The sequence below is a fragment of the Amphiprion ocellaris genome, chromosome 9 (assembly GCF_022539595.1).
Source record: "Amphiprion ocellaris isolate individual 3 ecotype Okinawa chromosome 9, ASM2253959v1, whole genome shotgun sequence".
Classification (NCBI taxonomy): domain Eukaryota; kingdom Metazoa; phylum Chordata; class Actinopteri; family Pomacentridae; genus Amphiprion; species Amphiprion ocellaris.
The window spans coordinates 21,962,483-21,977,963 of record NC_072774.1 but is presented as its reverse complement, the minus strand read 5'-3'; the positions used below and the strand labels follow the sequence as shown (position 1 = coordinate 21,977,963).

At 42.8% G+C, this 15,481-nt stretch overlaps 1 protein-coding gene across 8 annotated transcripts in view; it reads left to right on the top strand.

Annotated features, from left to right (window-relative positions):
* Positions 1-3,422: 3,422 nt before the first annotated feature.
* The window catches only part of grik5 (glutamate receptor, ionotropic, kainate 5), an 85,894-nt gene continuing 73,835 nt past the window's right edge, over positions 3,423-15,481 (top strand). For 2 of the 8 annotated variants that reach the window (XM_035950852.2, XM_055013678.1), the window contains exons 1-4: positions 3,426-3,790; positions 4,066-4,232; positions 6,790-8,409; positions 8,691-8,765. The gene's annotated coding sequence lies outside the window, so the exon portion shown is untranslated. Of the gene's footprint in view, positions 3,791-4,065; positions 4,233-6,789; positions 8,766-15,481 lie in introns of all 8 variants that reach the window. The other 6 variants (XM_035950855.2, XM_035950854.2, XM_035950850.2 and 3 more) reach the window with 4 other exon arrangements.

Genomic DNA, 15,481 nt, shown 5'->3' with positions numbered 1-15,481 from the left:
CTCATACTGCACATGTTGAACACAGGCAGCTTGCATCTGTATGTGTGAGCATTCTGCAGCACACTAGCACGTACGTCCGCTGCTTATGTCACACTACACGCTGTTTTGTCCTCCATTACCTCTCACTTTTTCATCCCTTGCTCTCTTGTTCACTTTGTTTCTGTCTGTGTGACACCCCCCCATCGTCCCTCCCCCTTCGCTCGGCCACCCCGCTCCGCTTGTCTCCTCCCTCTCTGTCCCCACCCTCATGTTCACTCCTTCCTCCCTCTTTCATTGATAGTGAAGCATATGTGACTAGAATACTGAGGAGCTAATCATTATTCCATGAGCAGAGCACAGCGCTCAGGCAGAATGTCAATTCTCCCCCTCCCTCTGTCTTCCTCTCCCTTTCCCTCCCCTCCTTTTCATGCTTTACAAACAGTAGTTAACATGGAAGCCACATTTGTGCTGCACACAGTGACATTAAGGAAACACTTAGAAATACAAAATTGCAGTTGCAAACACTAACAGAACACAACATCCTCAGCGAAGTCTATGTTCAATGGTTGAGACAGGTTTACGTTTGTGCCGTGGATGGTATTTGGAGTGCATGTGTGTGTTACATAGTTGTTATGTAAAAGCGCTCCACATCAATTTGTCAAGAGCAAAGTGGTGTGGGATGGAGATATGAGAGAGACAGCTGTTGAATGAAGATTTAGAGAGAGGAGGGAGACTGAAACAGAGAGTGACAGGAGACTTTCAGTGGACGCAGTGAGGCCAGTAATGTTAGAGTAAACAGCCATATTGCTGTACTGCATGTTGGGTTATGTTATATAGCATATGCTTGAAAAAAAGGGGTGAGGTATGATATGCAGACAATCACTCTCACGTGCAGATTTTGTATCACCCAGTAGTGCTAACACACCAAGAGTGGGGTAAAATAGACCAGGGGTAAATTAGACTTCACACACACTTGGACTGCGGGGGCATGTGTCAGTGTGTGTGATGGAATGGGAGAGACAGCACACGGAGACTCCTCCTGACTTCTTGAAAACTACAGCTGTGGGTCACAGCTAGGGGTAGTGCTGCGTACGTGGCCCTCCAAACCCTCCAACACACACATCATGTGTGCACAGACTAAAAAAGAATTTTAAATTTGCAAGTTGGGAAGATGCAAATACAGTCATATCCAAATATGCACACAGACACACACACATACAAACAGACACAGAGAAAAAAATAAATGCCATGGCCTAAGGGAACCTCTGGCATGACATGGTTGCAGTCTAATAGGCTCAAACATGAGTGAGTAATAGGTGTTCCAGCACTGTCCGCCCACTGGACAAAGACATCTTGAGATGCACATTATTTTATTAGATGCAAAGTGAGTAGGTGAAAACATGAAGATGCATTGTGTGTGTGTGTGTGTGTGTGTGTGTGTGCACGTGCATGTGTGTGTGTGTGTGTGTGTGTGTGTGTGGTGGTGTGTATGTGTGTTGGTGTGTGATGTGTGTGCTGGTTTGGTGTGTTGGTTTGAAACCAAAGCAGAAGAGACAGCTCAGCATTGTCAGATACTATATTTGCTTCCTTGTTTGATTAGGGGACAGCTTAGTGGACAAACCAGAGTTGATGTATCCACAGGCTGAAATCAGAGAGTATAAGTTAATATGAAGGACTCTCTCTACTCTAACTTTACATCTCACCACTTTGCATTTGCAATAATTTGCAATAACTTAATGGGATAAAATTTTTATTTGGTTGAACATTTGGGTTAATTAGTAATAGGCATAACTGATTTTGTTGCTATTATTTTAATCTGAATTTAAACAGCCATATTATATTATAGCCAAAAGCCTCTTAAAATCTTGTGATGCATAACTTAGAGATATCCCTGTAGAGCAACACAGGGTTGTTACTAGCAATTATAGAGCCACCTCTTGCACAGAATGACAAAATCAATGATTCAACACACTGTGATGGGTTCAACAGCCTTGGAGGACACAAAATGCTAAGAGAGCACTGGGGCTGTAAGGTTAAGGAAAAGATCTGTATTGAAAAGGCTGCTTGGACTGACAGAGAGGAGCAAAGCAATCAAAAGGCCAACGTCCCAGTCTCGTTAGGGGGTATGATACAGCAAACTGTGTTCGAAGTGGGATATGGGAGTTAGGCAGTGACATCATACAGTGTGAACTGCTTCTCTGGAGACTGCTGTGTGTTTTTTCTGTGGGCACGTGCTGTCGTAGAGCTGCACCTTATATGAGCAAATATTATAAACAGTGAGAACGATGTCAGCTCCATCCAAGGAAGTCCTACATGAGGTGTCAGAGTGCTCTGGTGAAAGGAGGGATGGTTTTCAGTAATGTGCACATACATGAGTGCACCTAATGTTAGAAACATTATTGGCCTTTCCTCAAGTAACAGTATCAATGCCAAAATTCACAATGTATGTCATTACATGTAAATTATCTCCATTAAATTTTCAGCGTTTCATTACTTTTGTATTTTGAGGTCAGATAAAAAATGAAGGGATTTTTTTTGTGTGTGATTTGACATTGTACATTAAATGTAAAAAAATGCATCATATTGTAAAGCTGATTTCTGTTTAGCATGTAAAATTCTAATCTGCATGGGCCTAGGTGTTAAAACTGGAAGGTCCCTGGTTTGCATCCTCTTTTGCTTTGCTATTAAAGCTGAAGAATCGCAGAGCATAGGATGGAATTAATCATGTAAGGCAGAAATACCGCAGAATCCCTCAAAACGACAACTCTTGACTAATTATATAATTGTTTCAACTACCTTTCTGCCACTTTGCATGCCTGCATACATGGCTGAGCTAAACGCTGATAGAATGATAAGACTTCAGCTCGTGAGTGTGTTTGCTGTGTTGTGTTGTGTTCGTGCATATTAGTGATATGTCAGTGTTTGCCTCAGTCTGTGAGTCAACATGTGTGTTTGTGTTAAATTCTACTGCATGTTTGTTTGTGAGCATGTGTACACATATATATATATATGTTGGTGTTTGCATGTCAGCGCGTGATGTGTGTCATAGGGTATGAGGCAAGTCGTGTGGTGGTGTGATAGTGTTTGTCACCCTGAGCATGTAGCCATGTCAAACTCTGTCAGGGTAGTTTACCCTGGCTGGGGATGTAACACATCCCTGTGATTACTCTCTGTTTCTCTCTCTCTCTCTCTGTAGGTGTGTATGTGTGTTTTCTTCATAGGCAGTTTTTTTGTCCTTTTCCCTTATTTTAAAGGCTCATCGTAGAAACTGACAGAGAGAAGAGAGGGGGTGGGGAGTTGATATTCATCGTTAAGAAAAATACCTTGGAGGGAGAGAGAGAGAGAGAGAGAGTGAAGAAGTGGGTGTTGGAAAGGAGGAGAGAGGGAGGGGAGAGAGTGGGAGGGTGCAGGGAGAGAGAGGGAGAGCTGATTAGATTGGAGAAAGCCAAGGAGGTACGGGTATACTATTGAGCAAGGGGGGAGGCAGAGGGGAGGGTGACTAAGTGAATGCAGTTGCGTGTCGTGTATCACAGCGAAGTCCACAGGCAGGCGGACGGATTGGATGTGAATCAACAAATGGAGACAGAAAAACGGGATGTATGCTGCATATGAGGGGGGGAGCAAGGGAGGACGAATTGTCTGCCTTTGTATCCTTTCATCTCTGCATCAAATACTAGTGTGAGGAACCCATCGGGAGGGAAAGGGAAACAGCGGACAACTCATTTCTCTCTAACACCCTTGGAAGCCGAGGAGCTGTGAGCTGCAATAGAGTAAACTGTGGGACTCACTGGGATTTTTGAGTAGAAGCTCAGTAAGTATTTGTATAGGTGCAGTATGAGAGTGTATACGTGTGCATGGACTGATGTCTCTGGCTTGTGCACTGCCTCTGATGCTTTTTTCATGAAGAAAGAGAAAAGAGGGAAGATGCGAGAGGAAGAAGGGAATGTAAATGCAGTTGTGCTGCAATGTTTCTTCTATTGTGATATCCTGTTTGCACCACTGGATTGCTTTTGCTTCTTTTTTTTTTTTGCTGATTTAAACAACTACCCTACACTTGACTGTGTGTTTGTGCCTTTTCCTCCTCAGTGCCAGTGTGTATGAGTGAGTGAGTGAGTGAGTGTGTGTCTGTGAGCTGATAATAGCAGCTCCATTGGTATTCAGCTGAGGGAGCTCCAGGATCTCGCTGCGCCTTTCCCCAGGATGGGATCACAGAGCAGGGATTGTGCTTGCCTATGGAGAACCCACTGAAATGGGTGAGTGCCCGTCTCCTTTCCCCCCCTCTCTCCTTGCTCTTTTCCCTCTCATTTTCTTCTCTCACATTTACCTCAGGCTGTAACCTCTTCTTCAGTCTGCAGTTATGCTCAGAGCATTTTCACTTCTCTCTCTGATGGGTTCCCGTCGTTTCCTTGTGTCTCACTCACTCACCCCATCCAGCCCAGCTCTCTACCACTGCCCCACCTGTTTCCTCCATCCCTCTTTCCGTCTTTATTTCATTTAACCACCCCCTTCCCTCAATGTGGACATGAACAGACCTGTCCAGTTTGATAGATTTGGACGAAATCTGAATAGCTCACTTCATTTTGTTGCTTGTCTTCCCCTCACCCCCTATCCCCGCATTCCCTCCTTGCCTCTCTCTTTCTTCCCCTCCTTGGCTGTGTTACCCCCCCCCCCCCCCCCGCTTCCATCCCTCCCTTCAAGCTCCTCCGTACAGTCTATTTGAATGGAGACACACCGAAGATATTTAAGTTTCTTTCCTGACACAGGCAATGACTGGAGATGCTGTGTGTGTGTGTGTGTGTGTGTGTGTGTCTGTGTGTCTGTGTGTCTGTGTGTCTGTGTGTCTGTGTGTGTGTGTCTGTGTGTGTGTCTGTGTGTGTGTCTGTGAAAGGCTTGCTATTTTTGAGCGTCAATCATTTTATATAGTGTTTTATGTGGGTGCATCTGTGACAATGCAGAGGGGACGAGGTGTGTGTTCGGCCTCAGTGTGTGGGAATACAAGGTTATGAAGATGATCAGTTTATTTCATTGCTTCAGGCATGACAGCTGTGACACATATGTACAAAACAGACACACAGTCACTCATTTTACACACACCTCTTTGCACTCCTTGCTGACATATGTTCTGCCCACCAAACATTCACTTACATGTTTTCACCCCTGCAACACCATAGCATGCAAACGGTAACAATGTCCCCATATACAGTACATGTGCACACAGACACCAGCAGACACTGAGCACAAACTTAACTAATTTGCCTTTTTACATGGTGTCATCCTAAATATTAAATCCTAGGAGAATATGGGTGTCACAGAAGGGTCATATCTGTCCACACAGTAGTATTGATTATAGCTGATATGAATGTCCTCCAGTGTTTCACTGAAAATGGACCATCACCCCACTGAACTCTGGGAAAAGAAAAGCATTACTAAGCCTATTTAATGATTTTGTTCAGTTTGAATAGAATTATTTTTTTACTGCATGTCTCTGAATGTACATTTATTTTTTCTGAAATGCTTACTTTTTTCTGTACTTCCCTGAAATAAGAAGGGATCCATCAGTCTGTTGTGAGCAGCGAGCATTTTGATTAGAATTTCATATTCAACAGGTGCAAACTGTTGCATAGTAACAGAGGCAAGACTACCTGTTGAGTAAGATTTGACATCATGCTGCTATTTTTAGATTTAAGTAATGTATTTGACAAAGGGTGATTTGTCTGATTAAGAAATGGAATAAAGAAACTCAGCAGGCATCCACATCTGCCTAAGCTCAGGGCCGTTTCCACATCAAAAATGTTTGTTGTTGAACATGGAAATTGGACTCACAAAATGAGAATGTTACTGCAGACAAGAACATCATATTTGGAACAAAACTGCACATTGCATACATTTTTTGTAACTACAGAGGAATAAGTAAGGGATTAATAATACATTTTTTAACTGTACTGTAACTGTGTAATAATTTGAACCCATGTAGTCTAATTCTAATATCTGGTGAAATGTGCTTTGTCCTGTCCACCGCTTTACCTCAGTGACAAGTTAGTATTATTCAAAGGTATTTTATACAGTTAGCAGAGAGCCTTACATTTGACCACACATATTACCATAACTGGATTTAAATATTAAATACTTTTCCCCATTACATGTCAGACTTGCATTGTAATTATCCATTCAGCATGGCACTAGAACAACAATTGTGTGGGCAACCATTGCATTAGGTTTAGTAAGACATGGTTTAGTCTATTTTCTACACTTCAGATATTGAATACTGAATTTTCTTCTGTTTTCAAACAGATTTTTTTGTTTTGATTGAAATGTGACAGCAATAGTCTAAACCTGGTCCGTATATCAATTTCTACCTGACCAATGCTATGAGCCTGGTTGCAGTCGTCAATCAGAGGATTCTCTCTATCTTTCACTGTGCTTCCCTCTGATGCATCTAGTGGAGTACGATAGACAGCTTACTTAGATGTTCAAGAAAAGGACAGCTAAAATGATTTGATGAAAGCAAATTGGATTGAGGGAATAGAAGAGAGATGTTAGGGGAGAGTGTTTAAAGATGAGCTTGTTGGGGGACAGTGAAAGGATCAAATCATAGAGGGAGTGGAGAGGAGCAAACAAGCAGCAAAGTCGGTGGAAGAGTGACAAGGACGGAATAGACAGCAGGACGACAGGCAGGGCGGAGTGTGACGAGGAGGAGAATGACATACGCGATAAGGCAGAGTGACACAAATGTCACCATGCTAACCTTTCATACACTCTCACTCTCCTTCCTATTTTCTACTTTACCTCTCTTCTTCCTCTTCTTCTTAGATCTGAAGCCTTGCAGAGATGGACACCAAATGGGCAGCATGGAATCCAGCATATACCCTCCAGTGACAAGCTTTCCTCACCTAACTGCCTCCACCATCTCCAGCCATCAGCTCAAAGCATCCCAGCCAGGTCTGAGTCTACAAAGTTGAGGCCGGACAAGCCCGACTGTGATACCGGGAGCCATCTACAGGAAGCAGAGATAAGCTGAGAGGTGGCAGGGCGACAGCTCTCAGTGGAGTCACCGTTCAGCAAACCAATCAGCGTGTTGAGCATACAATTGAGCTTCTTGGACTTCATCTAAAATGAAATAGGCTGCAGTGATGCTTGTGCAATGGGATGGAGCTTCTGGACATGTCCGGATTTATCGATTGGATATCCTATCGCGATTACAACACTTTGGTGCACACCTCAGAGCTGGAGAGCATTTTCAAGATTGGTTTGTGGGCAAAAGCGAGTAATTGAAAATCCCCTCTTGAGAGGCTCTCTGTTCTGATTTGTTGTGGGGGAGGAGGGTTTATTTTTTTTACAAGGAACAATTTCAAAAACCTTCTTTCTTTATCCCACAATTTCCCCTTCTTTCTTTTTTACTGTCTTTCTCCCACATTGCGGAGAAATACATTATGAAGCAGCACCATTCTTCTTCATCCTCCCTCAGTGACGGAGAGAGAGGAGGGACAGACTGTCCAGAATAGATAACGAGCAAGGAGACCGGCACTTAGGAGAGAAGAAGGGGGAAAAAAAGCAAAAAACAGAGAAACAGGTAGAGAAAGAAAAACAGAGAAGGAGACGGAGAAAGACACAGACAAGCCAAGAAAATAGAAGTCAGAGAATTAACTAGGATTGCTCAGAATCCTTTTGGATACTTAGTCTCTTTGTAACTCGACTGTGCTGTGTTGGAGGCTAGTTAGTGCAATGGGCAGGAGAGGGTTCAGGATTTACACCAGGAGGGCGACTTAAGCAGAAGACAAGTGTTTTGTCCTGTCTGAACCTTCGTGGCCTGTATCTTAGTGGTTGGGAGGATGGCAGTCTGAAAGATGGCTTGGTAAACAGACAACTGTGCTGAATGACAGACAAACTCTGAGACTAGTGAGACAGACAGACAAGAATAGAGACAGACAGGAAGACAGATACACAGACTGAGCGTCAGGCAGAGAGCCAGGCAGACAGCCAGTGCCGGCACAGTAGACAGCATGCAATTCATTGTCATTCTATGCAACGTGTGAAGAGACGACAGAGAGAAGGAAAGAAAGCAGAGACAGAAAGAAAGAAGAGGAGTGTCTGTAGTTGTAGTTTTTGGAGAATCTCACTTCATCTGCATCCATCTCAGTCAGTACTGTGGCAAGCCCATGCACTAAAAAAAAGCTGGGAGGGAGGGATCTATTACTAGAAAGGAAATACAGGTTGGAGAGAGGGAAGGAGAGAGGTAGAGAAGCAGGGAAAGAAACAGAGGGAGAGAGCAGGTGTTGGAAATCCTCCCCTTCATCTGCTTGTCATTTATTCCTTTATGCCCTCTCGTCTCGTCTGACACAATGATTGGTGTTCTGATGCCAGTGTTCCTCTGCTTATAGGCCCTCTGCAATCTCTAGAAAATCAAGAGGAAAGGACAGCAAGAAGGGAAAGGTGGAGCCCTTTTTGAATTGACATATTTTTGCCACTTTAATTTTTGTGTCAAGATGGGTTTATCTTTTTTTTTGGTTTCTTTCTTGAAGTAATAGAAAGAAGACAATTGTTTTTTTTTCTTGCATTTTTTCTATAGGGATTATTTTCTCCATCTGAGTATTAACACTTGATTCCTCCAAATTAACTCTATATGTCTTCACCCCCAATGGCGAAGTGTGAACTCCTCTGACTTCCCCATGGCATCACCCCTTGCCTGAAGTACTGAAACTCTGTGGTTTCAGATCTCGATGCCTCGGTTGACTCACTGCTACAGCGATAACATGGCACGGCGCTTTTGATACCGTCTGATTCATTCTGTAAGTAGGACTCTCTCTCTTTCTGTGTGTGTATGTATGTCTTCATATGTACCCTGTATGTCATTAGCATGAATTTAGCTCATGTATTCTGAAACACAGAAGTGGCCTGTCTTTCTGCAGTGTTGTTTTTATGGTGTCTTCACAACGGATTTGCTTTCCTGTGCTTCCTCTGCTGCAGGCAATGTGTGTGTGTGTGTGTGTGCGCGCACGCGTATGTCTGAGAGTGTGTGCCAAAGAAAGAGATTTTGATCTTACAGCCAAGCTTACAACAGCATCAGAGTGGTGTCAGGATGAGGCAGATGAGGTGCCTGTCCATGTGTGTGTTTGTGTGAGTGTGTGCACACTCCAACACATTTTTCCTAAGGTTAATTCGAACTAATTAATAGTGAGTATTTTTGCTTCTCAGAGCACTTTTTTGGTTCTGTGTCAGAAAGAGGATGTCCGGCTAAAACTGAAGAGAGTGAACCAGTGTAGATACAACACCAGCTTGTGAATTGACTCTCATTCCCTGATTAGTTCTTTGCTGCCTCCATTTCACATCTAATGCCATGAGCATTACACTTTGGCTACATATCATTTCAGCCTCCTTTTATCTCCCTATGTGTTTCTGTGTGTGTGTGTGTGTGTGTGTGTGTGTGTGTGTGTGTGTGTGTGTGTGTGTGTGTGTGTGTGTGTGTGTGTGTGTGTGTGTGTGTGTGTGTGTGTGTGTGTGTGTGTGTGTGTGTGTGTGTGTGTGTGTGTGTGTGTGTGTGTGTGTGTGTGTGTGTGTGTGTGTGTGTGTGTGTCTGAAACCCAGCCTCTGCAATGTCCTGCATATTACTAAGCCCATCTATCTCCATGGACACATCCACATCTTTATACACTCCCACAGTCACCAGGCCTTGCACCAGGAGACGCTCAATCAAGATAGTCCCTTCAAACAGACCAATGAACTGTGAATAACGCCATTACACAAACTCCCAGCTCAGAATGTTACAGGGACAGAAAGATTGGGAGGGTGAAAAAAGCAATGAAAAGAGAGAAGGAGAGAGAGAGAGAGACGGACAGAGAGGAACAGCAAAAACATTTTGGAAATAGAAGAAAATCAACAGAAGGCAAATGAGAGAACAGACAAAAGTGTGAGACAGAAACAACAGAGAGGACACAGAGAAGGGAGGGTGAGAAACAGAGAAGTAAAAGGGAATGCATGGTCTAGAGGGGCTGTGAAGCAGGAAAAGACCTCTGCTCCATGGGAGCACTGATGGGCTTAGCAAGGCCCTGCTTTGTTCACACTGTTGGTCAGCCTCTCAGAATTAAGATTACTAAATAATACGATTACTGCAGCTGCACACTGATAACACACTGCTGCCGATCCCCTTTGTCACTGTCAGAAAACCCAGAGAAGATAAGACGAGTGGCATATGATGGCATCAAAGGCATGACAGTACTGACTACATTACAATGTCACAAGGGCCCAGGCTTCACAACATGGCTTCTCTGCTTGCAGCTTAGTAAATGTGCAAAGAGTTAGTGTGGAGCTATAATATGACATGACACACACAAAAGGACACTGAGGAAAAAATCACCAGCGCATGTGTTTTCCTCTTCAAATATATAAGTGCCATCGTTATGTGCAGTCATGTTACAAATGTGAACTAATCTTTTCCTCCACTTATTGATGTTACACTGTCAGCTCCAAAGACTACTAAAAAAAACCAACTGAACAGGGCTCTGTATATTCGCTGATTTCACACATATAAACACAAACCATGACTTTCATTGTGAGACATCTGAATCTTATCTTGATGTTTTATGCTGCATCCTCTGCGTGGGCTATTTGTTTTATGTTTCTGTGCTTGACAGCTTTGACACGGATTTCTTCCAAGTTGACCTTGCAGTTTGAAGTGTAATAAAAGCTAAATTCCCAGACTATGTTGCCCATCGATACATGTTCTTCTAGTAGCTGATAAATGGCCTCTCACTTCTTGGGAAAGGGGGAAAAAAGGCCGCCAGCGGAAACTGATGTCCAGTCCTGCTCAGCGAAAGTAAATTACACCCATCTGAAATCCAAGGCTCCCAGAGTAGTCAGCTAATATTCAGGGATGGACTAACTCAACCCCACTTTTAGGAGATACAGAGTCTTTAAACTCTTCTCTCAGCAAGAACAACCATTTGCCTGCAGAGCTTGAAACAGAAAGCAGAAAATACACATTTAGCATGGAATTGTGTATGAAAAGCAGTGCAGAGGAACCTAGTTTAAAAGCATAGTTTTGCAAGCTACCAATAATTTCACAGTGGCGGAAGTTGAACTACAGTAAATCTACCCTATGGAGACCTGTGTTTACCCTAGCTTGACTCCTTTGAAGTGGTGGTTTAGCCACAGTACTCCCAGCACAGTTTTAAAAATAATAGTTGTTATTCCTCCTCTCCCTTTGAAATTACCCTGTATTAAAGCCTGTCTTCCTGTGACTGCTGGGTGGTGGTACAGCTGTAATGCTGTCAGAAGGAGAGCTGCTTGAGGACTAGTTTTCCTGGCTGCCATCAGCCGCTGTCACCAGATTCTGGTTTGGACACATATATTTTGGCCGGACTTTAAGAAGCTTGAGGCCAACATTTCTCCATCTTTGGTTTCAGACAGATTAACACTTGTTGCAAACTTTTATTGCGCTTACAGTAGGCTTACGAATTTGCTGTAAAGCTAGGCCACGGTGTGTCTCATGTCAAGTTGCAGGGCTGTTTTCCTTACAGCAAATTCAAATCCTGAATCCATGAACAGCATTGTGCTGCTTGTTAGAATCATTGTCCTGCAGCCATTAGCTAAGTGCAAGGATTCTTGTTAACATCCCTTGCATGTGTGCAAACTGACAGAGATATGAAGCATACGTAGTGTAATATAGTTGGTATATGGGGGCTCTTGATGGCCTAGAAGCCTGCCTGGCCTGTACACTTTCAGGAGAAACACTGGAGGAAATCAGGTGTAGCTAACTCAAGCCACTTAGAGAACATACAGCAATTAAAACTACTCTGGGGAAAAAACAGATAAAAAAGACAAAATAATACATTAAACACAAAGTAACACATCAGCCAAAAAAGCAACAACCCCTCAGTCTGTTGCAAAAAGTGCCCATTTGTTCACAGGTCATATATGAACAAGTGATAAAAGGAAAATATTCATGCGAAAGTGAAAGGAGTGCCAGATTTGTTTTGTATAAAATGTGCATCAATCAGTCAGACACCTACTTTCCAGAAACTAGAGTCCAGGTTGGGTTATTGCCTCAAGCAGGATTACTGAGGTGTGTGGTGGTGGCATGCCTTCACAGCAGCCAGGATGAAAGGTAACGCAGGCAGGACTCTTCAAAGGGCTTCTGTTCATTACTTAACTTTTACGGTTGAAAATTGTTTGCAGTTTCCGTTTGTTAACTAGCTAATTTACGACCATGTATAAAATAGAAGCAGTACCAGAAAGCCGCTGCAAAATGTAAGTAAACTACTAGGTTAAACACATGTGGTGCACTACACTCGAACACTGATTATAAGACAAACCAAGTAACAAACCAGAGCTGAAGCCAAACGACAAAATCAATGAATTATGACACAGTACAAACATGCAGCCTAAAACAGCCCTAAACCTAGTTGGCAACCATTCATTTCACTTTCTGTTCTGAGCATCAGATTTGTCATCTAGAGGAGGTTTCATGTACGTGCCGTGTGCGGTTGCTTTAGTGACATTAACTGAACTTTGGCCCAGGCCCTCCACAGCTGTTGCCCATGGTCACAAAAAAGCTGTATGACTCACTCTGTAGAACCAGTACTGCTCCAGTCAAAAAACATCCACACTGGATTACATGCACTCCGTTCATTGAGTCCAGACATGTAGAATCAGAGAGGCATTATGGAGATGATGTGACAAACTAACAATTGCGTGTTCACATTTTTTGACCTCCTCTTTCTGAGTCTTCTCATGACAGCACTATGCAGTGTTGATATAATATGTCCCAGTCATTTCACTTGACTTAGTCTAAATCATGGAAGAAATGCAATTGGTTCATAAAATAGCCTTCAGCATTGAATTTTAGTGATTCCCATTTCCCTGGTTTGTGCCCGTTTGGTTCTTTCAGTTCCGTTCACTTGGACAGAACCAGGCTCAGGGAAGGTGGCTATCTGCCTCAACTGGTGGGAGTGAGTGTAGGGATAATAGGGGTGGGGGAGTGGCTGGGGCAAGGCTAGCAGGATAGCAGATGGAGAACACGCATACAATAGATAAGAGAACAATGAACATTTTCAAGATTTGTGAGGCCAGATCAGAGACGTGTAGCTCCATATTCAGAGACACCGGAGAGGAAACACAGAACATTGGGGAAGACACAAAGTTAGTGACATGTAATGGTGGTGTACAACTGTATGGAAGAGAGAGGAGAGTAGGGGAGAGATGTTCGCTGTATCATGAAAAATCCTCCAGCTGTCTAAGCCTGTCGTAACATAACTATGGGACATCTCAGGCGATAGTGAGCAGCCCAAACTGTAAACTTTATTAAAGAGGAAAGTTTAAAGCCTAATTGTAAAAGTAGAGCAGGTGTCTACCTCCCAAACCCAAACTGGAAGCTGTTTTCACAGGAGAGGAGTCTGATAACTGAAGGCTTTGCCTGCTATTCTACTTCTGGGATCTCTGGAAAATGCAAGAAGACAATATTACGCAGGTGAAAGAAGACTGTACTACAGACTTGTTTTATAGAGTTATATAGAGTTAAAGGACAAGTCCTGGTCAGAAATAACTCCAAGGTTCCTCACAGTAGACCTAGAAGCCAAGGCAATACTATCCGGAGTAACTATCTGGTTAGATAATGTGTTTCTGAGGTGCTTGGGGTCAAATACAATAATTTGAATTTTGTCTTCATTTAAATTAAGACAGTTACAGGTCATCCAGACCTTTATGTCCCTAAGACATGTTCAGAGTTTGACTAACTAATTGATTTCATTTGTCTCTATAGATGAATATAATTGAGTATCATCTGCATAAGAATGAGTTCAGATTAGAAATTCATTTGTCTCATCAGGTTGCATTCTCTAATCACTGGTTCATGTTTTTATTTTCTGAATTCAGTTTTGATTCTGCCTGTAATGTCTTTGCTTGATATTCCCTGTAAGTTATTTTAAGTAAAAACACATTTTCACATAGTGCATCATCAAGCAATTTTTTGGTGTGAATAGGCACTCTTTCTTAACTATGCCTTAGTATAGCAGTGAGTGCTTTATTCTAGTCATAAAAGACTTAATTTATGGTGTTATATCAGGATCAGATAATAGCTAGACTGTTACAACACTGTGTATATTATTTTCTCATAAACTTGGAACTGTGATTGGTCTAGCTTTCATACCCCATGATGCCTCTTGCATGGCAGTTTGCCTCTGAAGTGTCTTGGACAGTCCCTGGTCTGGAGTGAACTGGGCTAATTTGGGATATGAAATCTCTTCAAACACTGAGCAGCACTTCAGTTTCCTCTGCCTTCAATCCTCCGCCGCTTGACCAGCAGTGCGAGGCACTGCAGCCTGCAATAAACCTTTGCTCCCCATTGCCTAATGGAGCACAAAAAATGGTCCTGTTTGCTTAGTCGTTTGCCCAGTACTGCTTGCTTCAGGCTAGCTGGCCTTAGGGGAAAGATTGAGTGAGTGTATGAGTGAGTGTGTGTTAGGAGGGTGACAAGAAATGGACATTAGGACACACATGCCCTTTCCATAATGTGCTCCCGGCTGGGCTGTTTGGCTGGCCATAAAGTGAATGCTGCTAATGGCCCCTCCGTTAATGGAGTCATTAGGACTGGATTGCAAGAAGATAAAAGCAATGTGTGTAATGTGCGTCAGCTGGGGTAAAAGTGGGATCATTTGTCTATGTGTACTGCTACTGTAACCATTTTGAGCATTCGTGGTTATTTAGTACTTTAGTATCTACATGCATGATGACACTAAAGGCAGAAATAAAACTCTCTGGCATTAGCATTAGTAGAAAAGGTCAGCATTCTGTCAGTGTAATTGTAATACGGTCTGAGACTCAGGTGATCAGTCTTGACCTGGCCTGTCCTAATCAGCTGGCTGGCGGACGCTCAGAAAGTCACAGCTATAATGTGTCGCTGTTGGATTGCTGCTGCCTTGTGTGAGAGCCAAAGGCTGATTTGAGGTCTTTTCAGGACCTGTCCCCAAAAGAATGTAGGGAGAATGAAGAAAAGCATTCTGGGTAGCATTGCGTGTTGTTTTCATGGTGGCATGACTGCTCATTAGGTCTGTCAGTATCTTGATTTTTACCAGAGGGTTAGCTTATGTCACCATGCCCATCGTGTGTTCAGCTTTAGCCATGATTGGTCCAGCTTGTCTCATTCACTTGTTGTATTCAATGAAGTGAACCCTGGTAAGCTCATTTGTAGGTGCAATTAACCTTAAGTTACATAACAGAATAATTAAATACAAAATAGAAAATGTTTTCCAATTAGACAGAAATAAAAAAGTGAGTCAGTAGCTTGGCTTGATAAATTTGGCATTTTTTTCTAATGTCTTCTGTCAATCTGGAAAAGAGTTACTTTTATTAACAAATGCATTTTTTTAAAGCTGAAAACCGAACTAAGAAAAACATGTCACTGTATTGTCTACAAGTACTGCACACCAACAAGTCTTTGCAAGCCTCATGGTCACAAAACAAATTTATCTGTCAAATGGTGTCAGTGCCTTTTATCAGAAGATCAGAAAAT